Below are 18,298 nucleotides of genomic sequence, written 5' to 3'. Positions count from 1 at the left end.
AGGATTATATTGAAACCATAAATAAATTTGAGGGAGAATTGACATCTTAACAATTCTGACTATTCCAATCCATCACCATTGCATTCCTGGGATAAACCTCATTTGTCTGAGGTATATTATCCTTCTTATTGGTGAATACAATATGCTAATATTTCACTGAAGATTTTTGTTTATGTTCAATGAGGGATATTGGTCCATAGTTGTTTGTTCATTTTTTGTTGTTGTTGTTGTTGTTTTTTGCGTTACGCGGGCCTCTCACTGCTGTGGCCTCCCCCATTGCTGAGCACAGGCTCCAGACGCGCAGGCTCAGCGGCCACGGCTCAAGGGCCCAGCCGCTCCGCTGCACGTGGGATCTTCCCGGACCGGGGCACGAACCCGCGTCCTCTGCATCGGCAGGCGAACTCTCAACCACTGCGCCACCAGGGAAGCCCTGTTCATTTGTTTTAATAACATCTCTGGTTTTGGTGTTTAGTTCAGCTGCTAGAGGATTCATATAAAAGGGTTAAAAGGACTTAAAATAGAAGTAAAGATTTTATATATCTTAGAAGAACACTAGAATATTAAAAGTCTTGTAGAATAAGCTCAAGTCCTTATTTTTAAACGTTTAAAAGTACATTTATATGTTAAAAGTGTTTTTTTGGTTACAAACCAAGAAAAAGTTTATCCTAACTAGATGGAGTTCAATTTCTTATAGCTAGCCTTTGGTTTATCATATTATATAACACTTTAGGAAATCAAATTTATCACTCAATAAATATGTACAGGGAAGGGGAAAAAACAGAGTTCAAGCTTCACGTAGAAATCTCTTTTGTATTCTGTCCAGTAGTCTGTAAATTTTGTTCATCTCCTACCACCTCATTTGGTTTTACAACTAGTTCTTTCCTTTTAATGCTTTTTTTCCCCACTGTGTATTAACAATGGTATACTATATTGTATAATTTTCTTATGACAAGAATTTATTACTTTTGTAAATGAAAAATAACTTTACTGATCAATTTTATAGATTTAAAACAATATGAGCACTTATATATAAATATTCACATTGTAGAAATTTTTATAAAAATACAGATAAAGAGAAAAAGACAAGTCTTATCACTCAGAGATTCTATACTTTCCAGCATTTCAAGCATATATATTTATAGAAATTTGCACTTTTTAATGTATGCATTGCTTTATAACTTATCAATTTTTTTCATAAGAGTATATATACTTTTAAAACATGTTTTCATTGGCTGTATTTTATTCTCTCAGAGTAATACTTTCATTTACTTAACCTATTCTCTTGAGAGTTTGCTTGTTTCCAACTTCTGACTGAATACGTATATTTTTAAATGTACTATGTTATAAATATCAGAAAACTTTTAATGAACATGCAAATTCTCATTTACACAAAACAAGTTCTTATCTCATTTCAACAAAAGAGTAAAAATAACAGGAATTTTATCAGAGGTAAAAACTCGTAGTAAAGAATAACTGTCCCTTTCTTAAATCAAGTACATAATTATTTGGACATTAAAGCAAATGTTTCCTAATATTGTCTATAAAAATTTGCTTTGTTTTTTTATCCTGGCAGTTAAAAAGTTAAAAAGAATAGAAGACATTGCCACTTTCCTTTTCAAAAAGGGAATTAAAAATCATTCTTGCTGGGAATTCCCTGGCGGTCCAGTGGTTAGGACTCGGCTCTTTCACTGCCAAGGGCCCTGGTTCAATCCCTGGTCAAGGAACTAAGATCCCGCAAGCCTCTCAGGACAGCCCCCCCCCCCAAAAAAAGCATTCTTGCTATAATCAACAATACCACAATTACTATAGATAGGACACCACTATTACATGATCCAGATATTAATATTGATTCTAGTCTCTTAAAACTTTCAAACGTACAAACTCTTTTTTAATGTAATAAGAAGTAATAGTCTGAATGTCTATTACTCTCAGAAATACCTTATTTGGATAAGTTACTGAGTCTTACTATTTTTATGTATTTTATTATTTCACAAAACGAGCTAGTTATATAAATAGACCAGAAATACTTTTGAAGTGAGTTCTCCTAATAAAATTGGTTTTATTGTCATTTAAGGATAAATAGAAGACCAAAGTTACTATACGCTTACTTCTTTTTAGGAAACTACATTGGTTTAATGTAGCTAATTAGAGATTAGCTCTCAACATTCATAAGCAAAATATTACCTTAGTGTTCTAAAATACTTGACATACATATATATATACATCAAATACATAAACATTTCAGTTACCAATATTTGATTTTTCACTATATAAAATTCTAATTAAAAGATACCTAAGGCATAAAATGAGGTATCTTTCTACTGTAAGTTAAAATAATTAATTTTACTCCCTGAAGTCTAGTCCATCTTCCTCTCATTCACTCTGTATTCATCTTAAGTCCTTAAAACACCAATACCAAGCAGAGGAAAGTGAAAATATATACTAGAAATACTCAAAATTCTCCTCTTGTTCAACACATTTACAATACTAGCTTTTCTAGTCACGAAATAATATTGGATTCCCTCTCCCACTTTTTTTTTTACTACTGAAATGTTTAACAAATGACATCTGCAAAAATAAACAATTGCATTTTCATCCAAAGACTGAATATAAAATGAGTTCTGATCATCCTAAACAGAGGACTATTCTCTCAAAAAGTGGGTAGAGCTATTGTCAGTTGCAATTATACAGAGAGGGTCTATGTACAAACTACCTACTGATTTATTTCAGCAGCCATGCAAACTACTCAGATTTTCACTGACAAGCTGAATGCAGACAGACACTTAAAAGAAGCCACACCTGCCTACAGGCAGAAACATGCTGTTGCAATATTTTCTGGCAGTAGCAAAACCTATTAAGAAGGCAATTTTTTTTTCCAAAGTATATTTCACTCATTTACTTTTAAGGAAAAATTAAAATAAATTGGCGCTGTAAATTTTAACAAGCAAATATTTCTGAAGGATTCTAACAACCAAATCACTGCACTGATAAACCAATCACATCTTTAAAAGGTGTGGTCAGTTGGAACAAAGAGCACTCTGGTATGAAGATTTTTAATTCTCTCCATCTTGTTCTAAAAGGAACAGTTCAGGAGGACATGTTATGAATGTTAAAAAATATTTCCATAGAAGGACCCAAAATGCAATGCTAAGAACAAAGTATAAGCAGAACATAGAATAATCTCCTGAGGACAAGAGAAATTTTGCCTTACAACAATTAAAACATTGGGAATTTAGTATTTTAAGATAATGTGCTTTCAATTATATTTAAGCCATCTTCATCATTAACTATGGGACGTTTTTAGTAAACAAATAACCCAAGAATAACTCCTCTAAGAGGAAATAGCATTATTGTCAGAGCAGTTTTACAGGAAGTAAGTTTTTTCTCCCTCAAAATTTTGCTGTAAATGGTCAAAATGTCAATGATTTTATCTAGGGATAATCTGTGCCGTTCCTGAAAAAAGACCCGCCTTACAATGTAGGATTGTACCCCAAACTCCATTTGCTCCTTCTTAAGATCCTTTGCTAATACTTCTTCCTCTGATTACCCCTTAAAATTATACATTCCTCAATATTTAGTCATCAACTCACTCACTCACCTGCCCACTCTCTCTCTGTCTTTTTCTCTCCCTCAACTTAGATGTCTACCAAGGAGGTGATACACTTTTCCTTAGAAAGAAAGTTGATTACTATAGTTGAAACACCACTGGTTAGTGTGAGAAGAAATAATAACAATAATGGTAATAATAATAATGACATTTATACAGTATAATCTTAAAAATCAATATTCACAGTTAATCATATCATTTCCTCATGACTATCTTAGGGATAAATAGTATTATTCCTATTTTACAGATGAAGGAACAAATCCAGACAGGTTTAACAATCTGCCTACAATCACACAACTACAAAGTCATACAACCAGGGCTCAAGAGCATGCTGACTCCAAATTCCATATTTTGCCCCACCATTCCATACTGTCTCTCTTTTAGAAACTAAATCTCAGGGCTTCCCTGGTGGCACAGTGGTTAAGAATCCGCCTACCAATGCAGGGGACACGGGTTCAAACCCTGGTCTGGGAAGATCCCACACGCCGCAGAGCAACTAAGCCCGTGTGCCACAACTACTGAGCCTGTGCTCTAGAGCCCACGAGCCACAACTACTGCGCCCACGTGCCGCATCTACTGAAGCCCCCGCACTCTAGAGCCCGTGCTCCACAACAAGAGAAGCCACCATAATGAGAGGCCTGCGCACCGCAACAAAGAGTAGCCCCTGCTCGCCACAACTAGAGAAAGCCCGCGTGCAGCAATGAAGACCCAACACAGCCAAAAATAATAAATAAATAAATTTAAAAGAAAAAGAAACTAAATCTCAGTCTGATTTCTAGTTTCCCCGTTGAAAGCATCATTACTTGGGAAGATGCACTTTGATTTCCAATCGAGTAACTTAGAGAAATCTTTGAAACATACAGTGTTTGTTGAAACGTACAGTGTTGTCCAGAATAACCTCAGAACTGACAGGAAAACCTATGTTAGAGACATAGGTCAAGAGTCCAGAAGAGCTATTACTTAAGAAGCTTTTCCAAAGTTTAATATCAAAAGATATCACCACTAAATGTAATTAATCCTAGATTCTCAGTCTGTATGTCTAAAGTCCCTTAATTCAGACATGGTTCACAGTGGTATTGCACTGTATAGAAACCATCTGTTTTCTACTCTGACTTTCTCATGGTCAGGAAAAATAGAATTTATAGAAATAGTTTATGGCCTTTATTCCTATTCCTGGAATTTAGGCCAAATCTAAACACTCTGAAAGCTGGGGAATTACTTCTTCACTCTTCCCTATGTTTTAACCCTGCCTTAGTTAAAAGGTCAAACGTCAGACCAAATCTCAATTAGCTATGGAATCTAAGATTAGGAACATGCTAGGAAATCTGGGTAATTTCCAGATCAGTGATACTCAACCTTTGTTTCTCCCTCTACTGTTCACAACCCCATGTTACTCTCATCATCAAATACAGAAAATAGTACAACTTAATTAACAGGAGAGTTAATGAGTATTTGGGGGAAGCACAGGGAAGAGAGGTCCTGATACATTCTTTTCCAACAGAGGATGTCTCTCAAACCTAGAGGAGATAGAGCTAAATACATGTATTTCTAGCTTCTCGAGAAATCTTCTACTGTACTTATCATTTAACTCCCTGCTCGGTTGTTTACAGTTCTGGTCAATGTTCTTTTGCTTATGCAAGTCCTTGAGTGATTTCATATCTATGGGACATGTCTGTACTTTGATCAGGTGTCTAGACAAAAGCATGCTTAGGGAAAGGTTATTTATTTACATGGTTTATTATAAAACAGGTCTTTTTGGTTTTCACTATAAAAATAATAGCAAACTAAATAATTTTTATGTAAAAGACTGCTATCATAAATCTATAAACCACATGCCTAATCCTTTATAAAAATTCTCCCTGCTGCTATTCTTAGCCACATTCCTGTGGCTAGGGGCAGGCATAATTATCTTCATTTTGCAGATGAGAAACCTGAGGCTCAGAGAATTAAGAGATTTGCCTGAGGTCACACAATTAATCAGGACAGCAGAGGCAGAACCCATAAAAAGATGCCTTTTAGTTTAAGGCATTCTATTAAAGTTACAAGTAGAAAGTGTTCCCCTATAGCTTTCAAGGCTTTCTAAATAGTAAAGGAAAAAAGAAAAAAAGAAAAGCACAACATTTTGCAGAGTAAAATTCTGTCTATGTTTTTGTCCTATGTTTTGACTCAAATTCTAACACTGGTATGTTAATTGTTTTGCAAATAAGGCCAAACCTGCTGGCTTGTTCCTAAGGTAACCTAGCAGTATTATATGTTATTTGCTTAAAAGGCACAAAACAAAATTCGAAAGTTAGAAAAATTCATTTAAGAAAGAAAATATTACCTTTGCTAAGCAATGTTCTAAAAGAGGAGGATTTACTTTTCTACAATGTTCTTCACAGATTTTCAACACACTGACACCTAAAAAATAAAGTGTAAACTAAAGTAGTGAGCTACATAGGCCAACTATGTATAATCCAATTGGAATGCAAAAAGCCCTACTCAAGCAGCAATTGTGTAGTGTCATGAGGCAACACGTGTTTTTAAAAGCACTCATTAAAAGTTAGTCACAATTTGAGATCCTGTCCAACCAGTATGGTATGCCCCAAGTTAGTGATCTTAAGAGACAAACTATTGACCAACCATTGTTTAGCATGTATTAAACAAAAAAGAACAATAATATTCATTTCCTTCTAATAGCATATTTTAGGAATTTATGGATTTAACTCTTCCAAGCATAATAATTGGCAATGTCCACAAACCAAATGATTTTATCTTTTAAAATAAATCAGCATTGCATGTCATTTACTTGGGTACAGGTATACAAAGACAACTGCCATACTGAAGCTAGTTAATTTCTTCAAAGATAGTTGCCTTGTTCTGGTCACACTAATATATCATAAGAATAGCCTGTATATGCTGACAATTGATTGAGGAGTCAAGTCACAAAAAATTAGGTTTGTGCCATGATTCGTTTAGTCTAGAGCGCAGTATTCACATGTGACTTACCTAACTTCAGTTGCGAGCATTTTCTCATTCTTAAAAAAGAAAGATATTTTTGATGACAAGAATATAAAAAAACTAAGGGATAAAATTAAGGTGTGTTCTGAAGTGAAGGATGCAAATCACCTGTAACAAAACGCTACTACATTTTATTTCCATAGTTTTTTTAAAATCTGAAGTTGTCCTATAGTTCTTATTTTATTCTCACATCAGCCCTGTGTGGAAGGAAGAAAGTAGTATTGTTATTTATTGTTATTCTAATTTGTAGAGAATTGATATAACTTACCTATGGTTACAGAGAGTGACTCAGTAGCCATACAGGAAGGAATCTGAAGAGTCTACTCCTGCTTTGCCCTGACTCCAAGTTTAGGACTCCTTCCAACAGTCAAATTATAAAATGTATCACAGGTTAGAAGTAAGTACACCATGTACTGTGACCATCTCTCTGCTGTCTACAGGAACAATTTGAAAAAAGTACAAGCTAGTGTGTACTCAGTACTATGCTAGGCATCGCAAGGATTCAGAAGATTTACAATACACAGTTCTTTCCTCACAGTGCTTCACATCTAGTTGAGACAAAAGTAATGGGCATGAAGGAAATCTGAATAGTAAGCAATAGTATTGTTAAGAGTTAAAATAGTGTTTAAAACAATAGATTAACTGTTAGCTTCTTCAAACTGGGCTTTTGGAAGGATTTGGATTGAGGGGTAGGGGAGTCACTGGAGATTCAAGGCTGACTGGTAGCCTTGCAGATTTAAAAACTCTATTGTTTCATTCAGTCCCAACCCAATGGGACAAAGAGAGGGAGTTATCTATCTCTACTACTCAATGACAAATTTGCAAAGGTATCACAGAATGGGGAAGACATCTTATGTTTTCAAAGACCATTGTTAATCTTGTAAAATAAGTCCTCAAAAGGTTGCAGATCAAAGCCTAACGTGACACACGGGTTTAATTTAAAACAGCAGCAATTCATCTTCTTTCATACCTTCTTTGTACTTCTACCAGTCAAGTGTTAAAACCAGAAGTGGGATTTATCCACAAGTAGAAGCAGGAGAGACTATGTACAGATGGTCACACAGCCCATATTTTTTGGCCTTTCCTGAAGGTGTCAATAAAATTTCTAGTTTGCTCTTACTTCTTGTACACTGGTCTTAACTCCCCAGCTATACTACAACACCATGAAGGCCAGAACAAGGTCTTATGTTCATCTCCTTATTGCTTAGCACAGACACTAAATAATGGGCACTAAGACTTTAAAACTTTAATGATGGGGACTTCCTGGTGGCACAGTGGTTAAGAATCCACCTGCCAATGCAGGAGACACGAGTTCGAGTTCTTCTCTGCGAAGATCCCGCATGCCGCGGAGCAACTAAGCCCGTGCGCCACAACTACTGAGCCTGCGCTCTAGGGCCCGCCAGCCACAGCTACTCAGCCGGCGTGCCGCAACTACTTAAGCCCGCTCGCCTAGAGCCTGTGCTCCGCAACAATAGAAGCCAACGCAATGAGATGCCCACGCACTGCAACAAAGATTAGCCCCTGCTTGCTGCAACCAGAGAAAGCTTGCGCGCAGCAATGAAGACCCAACACAGCCATAAATAAATAAATTTATATTAAATAATAATAATAATTGTAGGAAATGATTTTTTTTAAAAAAGAAGAAGCCTTAGTAAAATTTGACTGATTTTTTCTTACTGGGTAGCAAAAAGTAGGCATTAATAAAGGTGTCTCTAGAGAATCCCTAAGATGAGTGTTAACTACCAAGATAAACCAGGATTTTTATTTAAATATACCAGGGAACAGCCAACGAAATCATCATGTGAGGGTCAAAGAACCATCCATGGTTCAATAATAAGGAGTTTAAATTAGAGCAACAGCATCACATATGTAAAAGTAACCATAATATTCTTTCATATGGACGATAAATGACAACTTATCCCATATGACTATTCTAACTTTATTAAAAATTAGATCTAGCATTATGTCCTACAAGCATTCACGTTTACAGGAAACATGGTATCATATTACTATAATGTCTTGTGATAAGGGCTAATGATGGTATATAGAACATTCACAAATACAAGTATATACTATGATGTCAAGTATATTATTCAATTTGATGACTTCAGGAACATGAGTAATTTCAAAACAAACAAGTCAGCCACCTGGTAAGACAGGGCTGAGCATTTAATAATATATAAATCTTTACAGAACAACAAAGCATTTAAAATAATCCCTAGTTTAGCTTGGTATTTCATATGCGTGTTGTAAACGGCCTTCAAAACCAGGTGCAATTAATATAAAGCTACAACAGAATTCTAATGCTGATGGGCCATCACTGAAAATTATTATACAGTATACTTCTATCACCTACAAGAAAAAATACTTCTTTGTTAATAACATATAACTCTGCCAAAGCAAAAACAAAAAAGAAAATGTGTCATACAACTCCATTCCGTAAGGACAATTTGAATAATTACATTAACTTTAGAATATAAATCTAACTATTCCAATTAGAAATGAACTTGATAAAATATCTAAGAAAATATGCACCATAAAGTTCTAAAAATGTAATTCAACCTCATAAGTAGATAAATTGGAAGACATTTAGGACTGAGGTTGAAATAATCAACTCCAAAGCTAAAGGAAAGTTCAAATTTACTCTTGATAGTTTTAGAAGTCAAAAATCCTAAAGGGGCCAAATCAATCACTTGGAAAATCAAATGACACCAATTTCTTTCATCCCAAAGAAGGATCATATCAAGTCGTGTTGTACATTTAAGCAGTTAAGATGATCCATCAGGATGCTTGCCTACATCCACTAATACTATTTCTGTAAAGAAAGGCTGGTCATCCAGGCACCTATAACTCTCTCTCCTTTGACTCCAAAAGCCGTGACTTTAAGGTTATTTAAAAATACTTCATATTCATCAAGATAATGGTTATTAGAGGAGAGAGTTGTGGTGAATAGGAGAGGTCAGTGACATTCTCTTGATCTGAGTTGACTGGGTTCAGTTTGTGAAACTTCATTGAACTCTATTATGATTTTTGCACTTTCTATATGTTGTATGTTATACTTCAACAAAAGTTTAATAAATGAAAATGCTCCATATTTACCTTTTTTCACTTTTTAGAGTAGTTACTAGTCTGAGATTCCTGAATGATTCATACCATACTCATCTTTTGCAAATGCTTGCTACATAACAATAAGACAGATGTCATGTCAATAAAGACAGATGAATTAACAAAGACCAACAATCAATTATACAATGTCAATAAGAACTACTTGATTTGCATTCCTTCACTCCAGAGCACTGAACTGCTGGTGAGAGCAATAAATGCCACAGGGAAGGAGTGAGACATTCCAGTGGGATTAACCAGGAAGGGCATTACTGAGGGCGTAGTACAAGCATGATGAACGTCTTAGTAAGATGAAGGAATGGACCAGCATTTACAGAATACTTAACACTGCACGTCAGGTACCATGTGAGCATTTTCATAAACCTTACTTAACTTTCACAATATAGCTAAACCCACTAAGATCTTGACTAGTTAAGAAATTTATGTAAGATCACAGGGCCAGTACATACTAGAGAATTTGACCTAAATCTTTTCACTCCAAGATCAATGTCTTTCTACCACACCATGCTGCCACTGTCTTGAATAAGAGCTTGATATCTGTGGCCAAAAATCCAAATCTGAAATCTGACAAAAACTGATAAAAAAAATTTTTCCTACCCAATGGATGCACTTCAAAATATTTTTATTCTTCAAAGTAACTGGATCAAAACCAAACAAAACAGACCACATCTATGTATAGGAATGATGGCCTAAATTGACAGTTTTGGAATTCTAATTCACAGCTTGAGATCAACCTATTCGACTATCCTTTTTGGTAAAAAGGTCTCAGTCAACCATAGTCTTCTAACAAAAAGCCGACTACCAAAATAATGAGGTTATGAAAATTAAGATAATTTAACAGTTGACAGTCTTGCTGACAAACTGAAACACAGAATGTGAGAAAAGGCCAAGAATCAAGGGTTAATTCTTACATTTTGGTTTGAGGAACTGGGTAAATAGTGGAGTTGTTTACAGAGTTGGGAAGCACAGGAGGAGGAAAAGGTTTGAAAGAGAAAAATTAAGAGTTCTTTCTTTGCCATGTTAAGCTTAAGAAACCTTTTTGATATTTAAGAATAGAGGTCAAGCAGGTAGTTAAATATACAACTTTGCAGCTTAGGAGAGAGGTTGGCCTGAAGTTCCAGATTTGGAAGGTATCAGCATAAAGATGGTAAAGTCATGGACTGAGCTGAATGAAAAAAATTATTTCAAGACAGTGCTGGAGAGGCAAATGCTGCTGATCAACTGAGTGAGATGAGTACTGAGCATTAACAAAGATTTGGCAACACAGAGATCGATGACCTTGACAAGGGTGCTTTTAGTGGAATGGTATGTACAAAAATTATTTAAATAGGGATAGAACAAAATGGGAGGTAAAGAAATGGGAGATCCAGGAGCTTTTCTTATAAAGAAGAAAGAAGTAGGGTGGGGCCAGAAAAGAACATGGGTTTTATCTAAGGAGGATTTTTTTTTAATTGAAATAACCCATTACAGATGGAAAGATTGATGATGCAACAGAACATGGACAAATGAGAATTCTTAAGCCTTTAAGTCCTAAGGTAGGCAAGAAGAAATGAGCTCTAGGGTGCAAGGAAAGGAACCAGTCTTAGGCAGAGACAGGCACTTCATCCACTGTAACAGGAAGGAGAGTGTATGGGTGTAAGGCCAACTGGCCCGAGGCAGGGGAACACAATCAGATTCACAGGTTTCATCAGACCGAAATTCTCCGGACCACCCAGTTCCAGAAACTGCCCTGGAGACATTCCGGACCACCCAGTTCCAGGAACTGACCTGGGGACTTTGCACCCGGCCCAGCCTTCCCGCCTTTCGAGGGGCGGGACTAACGGTCCCCTAGGATACCCGAAAAGACCACCAAATAAGGAATACGCTGCGCCCTCCCAGATTCACCACACCCCTTTCCCTTCTTCCCCTATAAAATCTTGCCCAACCCTCGCCCGGGTGCGACTTCTCTGGCCCCTTTCTCTTGGACCAGTGAACCTCGCCCGGGAGCGCTCCCTAATAAAGCTCACTTGAAGCTTTCCTGTTTCGCGGTGCCGTTTGTTAAGATCCGACCTTACAATGGGTACAGATGCAGGTAGTTTGGTAGATATGATGGTGGATAGAAAGCTGGATCTAAGCAAGGTTAGGATTCTGTCAGGTAAGTACCACAGAAGGAAAGAAGGATAAGGGATTTGAAGTACATGCAAAAGAGCAGTTGTACTGATAGAACATGGTCTCCAAGCTAGATGACGGAAAAAAGGACATGAATGAGGTGCAGTGGAAAGTGGAAAACTTAATGTACATGACCACTCAGTGGAGTTAAAAAAAATTATTTGAGGAATAAGGAAACCAGGTAAGTAGACAGTGGGTTTTTTTGTTGTTCTTTTTGTTTGTTTGCTTGTTTTAAGTTTATAAGAGGAGCAGTTACCAGCAATGAGGTTTAACATTTGACCATGGGAATAGATTTCTGAGGTAGGGGGATCTAAAAGCTGTGAGATCAGATGTTTGATTATCCATGTGGCTGTAGCAATCACTAAGTCTAATGACAGGAAAACTGTGGAAAAGCAGTGAGCCGGGTACTAACGAGGAGGTAAGGATGGATCTGGAGGGGAAAATAGTCTGATGGCATGCATTTCAGAAGAGCTGGGGTTCTGAGCAAGGAAAAAATGGACTAAAGCAACAAATGGGAGAAAGGGTTCTAAATGAGGGGTTGAAGATGTGGGGTGAAAAAAAACATCATTACTTAAAGACTATAGGGAAACAAGAGTTCCCAGGAATAGTCAGGGCAAGAAAGTGAACGAAATTTTATTTTCAACACTATGTCTGTTTGATGATAGTAAACTATCAGTTCCAGGAGGCAAATTGGAAGGGTTAGGGGAAGGGGACATTGAAAAGTTCAAGGATTGTATCAAGTTAGGATCTACATAAAGCAAATGAGTATAAAATTTCCCAGCAAAAATGGCCAACTTGGGAATCCTCGACACTAAAAATGCAACCGGAACAAGTTAACAAACACCTTTTCTAAGCTTCATGAGAGCAGTTCAGTATCTTTCCAATAAATTCCCTTTTTGCTTAAGTTAGCAACTAAAGAATCCTAATGATAATCACCTGCATGTAGAGGGCCTTGCATACATAGACAAGTTCAGAAGAGGAATGTTTATTCAATTCATTCAGTATATTTAAGTGCTATTTGGCCTGGAGTGATAAGGAAAATCTCAGAAAGGAATCTTAGGCATGTTAGCTATCCGTTTATCCCCTTTCTCATTTCATTTCTTCCTTTCACAAAAGTCAATGGTGAGAAAAAGTTCAATAACAATTAGGCTGGAGTGAGCGGGCAGCAGGGTTGCTCTGAGGACAAACACAATTCTCTGTACACCTGCCTGTGACCTCACAAAAACGCTTGTGCAGGTGTGGAGAGTCCTATAGCTTAAAATAACAAATGCCGCAGCAGTCTGTAACTGTCATCCCTGAGGTTCCTTGTCCAACTGCGCCACTCCGTACTACACAGTGTTTCTCCAAACGGAAAATAACCCATTTGGGGAAGAGTTAATATACATTACGACTTTCTCTCTCTCAGGTGAACTAATTTACCTAGATGAAGAATTCTGAGAATACTTTATTTCTAACAGGGTAGTATTTAACTTTATGTAGAAACAAGTGTTGACAATGTAATTATAAAATTTTATAATCCAACAGTGAGTATGGTAGTATTCCTTAACACATAGACCAAATCAAGACAAATTAATTTCAGTTGTCATTCATTGTACATAAAATGAAATGTCTACAACATACGGTTGATGTAGAAAAAACCAACTGTAGCAGGCATCAAAAATAAGAAACATGCAAAATCAATTTATTGGCTTCAAGTGGAAGCACCTTGGGAATGTAGGTATAATGAAATATCCCAAAACATGGATGAGATTATTTTGTGTAAAAGACAGGGAATACTATACTTCAAAACATTCAAAGTAGTGAATATTCACTAGCACTATGACTTTTATTTAGTACAATACTCTTATGTATCATAATGCCCCGCACACCATAGATTAAATCACCTTGTCAATTGAAAAAGTATGTTGAATTTAATAAGAAGTCAATTGGGGGGAGGATACATTTAATTTCAATCCATGTAATAGACAGCCTTGGTGAAATATATCAAAGAGCACTTCCCAATCTGGAAAAAAGATCAAAGGGGGTCCCAGGTGATCTCCAGAATGCCAAAGATGGTTACCTTGAAACTACAGTGGAATCTATTTCTGCCCAGCTGCAGATTTGTTTAATGGCTACTCACTCATTTAAACCTTAATTGTTGAAATCCATTGATTAAGAAATAACACTTATTCCCATGACTGGCACTTCATAACTCATACTAAAATTACTCACATCAGAGATAACACAAACCAATCTGAGACCATTTCCTAAATTACAACATCTTTGGGCTCGAGGAGATAGGACAAAGATCCCATATGACTTGATTCCAAGCTACCTGAACAAAATGAGCCTTACCAATAGTATCTTTTCCATAGCAAGGTTTTATTCATTCATCTTACAGTGTCAGGCATCATGGCCAACTAAATTATTATGACTCTATCCTGGAGTCAATCTAGGAAAAGTAAGATCCAAGCTCAGTAATCTTTTTTTTGTTGTTGTTGTTGTTGTACGTGGGCCTCTCACTGTTGTGGCCTCTCCCGTTGCGGAGCACAGGCTCCGGACGCGCGGGCTCAGCGGCCATGGCTCACGGGCCCAGCCGCTCCGCGGCACGTGGGATCTTCCCGGACCGGGGCACGAACCCGTGTCCCCTGCATCGGCAGGTAGACTCTCAACCACTGCGCCACCAGGGAAGCCCCAGGCTCAATAATCTTATGAACAAGATCCACTTTGTTTTTTGTTTGTTTTTTATTTTTTGACACACCACATGGCTTGTGGTATCTTAGTTCCCTAACCAGGGATCGAACCCACGCCCTCAGCGGTGAAAGCAGAGTCCTAACCGCTGGACCACCAAGGAGTTCCCAAGATCCACTTTGTAACGACCATCTGTATTTCTCTTACAGAGAGACAATATTTAACTTAAGGGTCATGACTGGAGTTTGTAGATAAAAGCTTAAAAAATGGGAAAATATTAGAAGACAACTATTAGAATTAATTTGACTTATGGTTAGCTAACATATTCAATATGACAGAATGTCAACCTGTCATTTGTTTTCTTTCTGGAGAAGTTAAAAAAATAGTTTTCTTTTTAAAACATACTGATAATAGGTAGTATTCCTACAACTTCCCCAAACAAAAAGCAAACAACAAAAACAGAACTTCATGACAGCTGAGTAGTTAATCAGTCATTCTGCGGTCATATCTGTTTATAATTGAGGTAAAATTTATATCAGTGTCATGCACAGACCTTAAATGCTCAATTCAATGAGTTTCAATAAATGCTTGTGACCTTCATGTTTCCGTCACTCCAGAAAGTTGTCCTGAACCCCTTCCAGTCAATTCCCCCACCACCCAAGGCAACTACTGTTCAGATTTCTATAGATGTGAGAAACACCTGACTTCTTTCCTTCCACACGATATTTTTGAGATTTACCTACATGCTTGCATGTATCAGTAGCTTTTTTTTAAATAGCAGAGTATTTCATTATATGATTGACACAATCTGTTTATCTATTCTCTGTTGAAGGATATTTGTGGGGGGTTTTGTTTGTTTTTTGTTTTGTTTTGTTTTTTTGGCTATTGTGAATAAAGGTACTTGTAAACACAGAATCCTGTTCTGCTGTATAAATGTAATCATATCACCTTAAACTTAAGACAGCTTTCTGCCTAAACTAGGAGCTGAGGGTCTTGAAGGAATTAGCATCGGCTTTCACACAAAATGAGTGAGGAGCCCCACCCCTGCTCCAGAGCCCTGGCTGATTAGATGGGACCTGCTCCAACCAGCCTGTATCTGTGATATGTGACACTCCAGGGGGCCACACTTTATGAAAATAGACTCTTTCCCCCGAACATTTCAAACAGGTAGTGTTTAGGGGTAGTGTCAATAAAGCTCATCTCTGTTCCAACCCTAATCTGGTATCACATTGCTTCTATTATAGACAAAAACACAGTATTCAAAAACAACAACCAACACACAGACACAAAAAGGGACTTTTAATTTACCCGTTCTTTAAGGTCTCCCAGCACAGGCTACACCTAATCAATGCATAGCCAGCCACATGCTATTAATATAACTTTGGGCACATCATTCACCTCTGAGTCCTAATTTCCCAAGATGCAAAATGGGATAACTGTAGCACCTGTCTTAGGGTTATTTTTGAAGATCAAATTAGATAATACATATCAAGTATTCACAGATGCTAACATACTTAAGTACATAGCATTAGCTATTATTAACAAAACTTTATTTCCAAAACTATTTAGAGAGTATAACCTCAGATTTTCCTTTTCCTTTTCCATTTCAAGGTAGTAACAAGAGTTGCCCAAAATGAGTGTGTTCCCCCCAAAATTAATTCACATTTAACTGGTATTATGTAAACCAAAGTCTACAGCCAGGGAAGTTTTGGCTAAATAATTTTTTTTTAAACTGCAAAACATCTAAGTGTTTTATGCTAATGTACACTATGACCCCCTAAAAGTGAGATCTAGTATTGACCACGAAATTGACTTCTGCCCTAACAAAATCATGTGATCCTGTGGCTCTAAAACTTTCAGACATGCTAGTAAAAACAATGCTGACTACACATATGAAACAAACAGCATCCTTAAGAAGATAATATATGCTCTTCCCATTTCATTTAGTTAAATGCTATCCATCCTTCAGACCTCAGGGAAGCCTTCTTAAACCCTCCAAACTTACTCAAGACTTCCTGCTAGATACTCTCAAGGTTCCCTTAGACTTTTCCTTCCTAGCTCTTACTGCCATTTGTATTAACATACTCAAAAAGATTATTTGATTAATGCCTGTCACCTTGCCCACCAAACTATAAGCTTCAATTAAAGGCATGGCTGTATATTATGCTCAACCTTATACCCCTAGTATCTACCACAATGTCTGGTACCAAATAACTGATATGGAACAAATATGTGAATACAAGAATTCACTGCAACTTTATTTGTCATAGTGAAAAATTGAAAACAACTCAAATGTTTATTAATAGGAAAGTAATTAATAAGCTACTCTACATATATATTATAGAATATTATACACCCATTAAAAAGAATGAGCTTAATCTCTTATGTTCTGACATACTCAATTTTCTAAATGAGAAAGGGAAAATGCATTTTATTTCATATGTACTATATTGTGCATAGATGTCTAAAAACATACACATCTAACTCTTAACAGTGACTACATCTGAAGAGGAACAGGCCTGGAAAAAGGTACTTTCACTTTTACACTTTATACATTTCTCTGTTGTTTCAATATTCTTCAACAAACATGTATTTCTTTTCTAATTAATTTTTTAAGCTTTGAGCAACTGCAAGTCCACATAAATTATCATATGCTTTATGCTTCCACAAAGCAAAAAAAAACAACAGAACTGGGGCTAAAATGTGGCTTTTTCTTGGTCCAGTGTTCCTTCCACTACACATTATTGCCTTTCCAATAAGGGACACAAGCTTGATATCGATACAATCAATATTTTAGTACCAAATGACTAGAAGAGATTTAAACCTACTCCCCTCTCCACCTCACCTCTGCAAGTCATGAGAGGGCACTGCAGGCCAATGGCCATAGAGGCTTCTTTTAATAACCCCAGTGACAGGGAGGTTACAAAATTCTAGTGCATGCTCCTCACTATTAAGACAATTCCCTTATATTGAGCTGAAACCTATCTCTTTTACTTTGACCCGTTGGTTCAAGTTTGGCCATTTGGAATGCGAAGCTTCTCTCCTCTTCTGGAATATATTCAAGTATATGAAGACAGTTATCACCTGTGTCTTTTTGGGAGTGGGTGCTTTACTTAGATAAACTTTCCAATAAAACAGCTGTCATTATCCAACTTCTAATTTCAGTCCTGACAAACTGCTTGGCAGACGAGGAGACAGAGAACCATCATGTAAGACTATGTCAAAATAATGACGTACACGTAGTCAATTGTTACTACAATCCTTCAAGGAGAGTTACAGAGAATCATGCACATCTTACCACTCCTTTATTAGATGTTGCTGAATAAAACATCTTTCTGGTATAAAGCACAGGAATGAAGACAGGGTCAGATGCTTCTGACAAAATCTTGGCTTTAGACAGCTACACATAGATGGTTCAAGAATTTGCCATGAATGCAGCCAATTATTAGTCCTCCATCAGACAGATGAACAATCAACCTAATGATCTTCCTCAGTAAAATATTTCTTGCTGTTTTTGTTAGAACCTCCAATAACAAAGCACCTGGTGGTTCTACCAATGGACGAATGAGACTTCCTCACTATTTAAAAGAGACAAAGGAATTAATGATAACAGTGATAAACAAAATGAAACTCAGGAACTGAACTTGAGACTCATGAAAACATTTCAGACCATAATGAAATGGTTGTTAGATAACACCAGAAAATACACGATGAAAAGTACAGGAAGTCTAGGACGAAGTACTAGAACAA

General features: G+C 36.7%; 1 protein-coding gene across 5 annotated transcripts in view; it reads right to left on the bottom strand.

Moving 5' to 3' along the window:
- The window catches only part of C6H9orf85 (chromosome 6 C9orf85 homolog), a 65,470-nt gene that overhangs the window by 43,736 nt on the left and 3,436 nt on the right, over positions 1-18,298 (bottom strand). For 4 of the 5 annotated variants that reach the window (XR_012332547.1, XR_012332548.1, XR_012332545.1 and 1 more), the window contains one exon: positions 16,736-18,126. The exons of the other annotated variant lie outside the window; for it this stretch is intronic. The gene's annotated coding sequence lies outside the window, so the exon portion shown is untranslated. Of the gene's footprint in view, positions 1-16,735; positions 18,127-18,298 lie in introns of those variants that run through there. 5 annotated transcript variants of the gene reach the window in all.

Source organism: Tursiops truncatus, chromosome 6 (genome assembly GCF_011762595.2).
Source record: "Tursiops truncatus isolate mTurTru1 chromosome 6, mTurTru1.mat.Y, whole genome shotgun sequence".
In the NCBI taxonomy this organism is placed as follows: Eukaryota; Metazoa; Chordata; class Mammalia; order Artiodactyla; family Delphinidae; genus Tursiops; species Tursiops truncatus.
The sequence above is the reverse complement of the archived record's forward strand: the minus strand, read 5'-3'. Positions and strand labels throughout refer to the sequence as shown.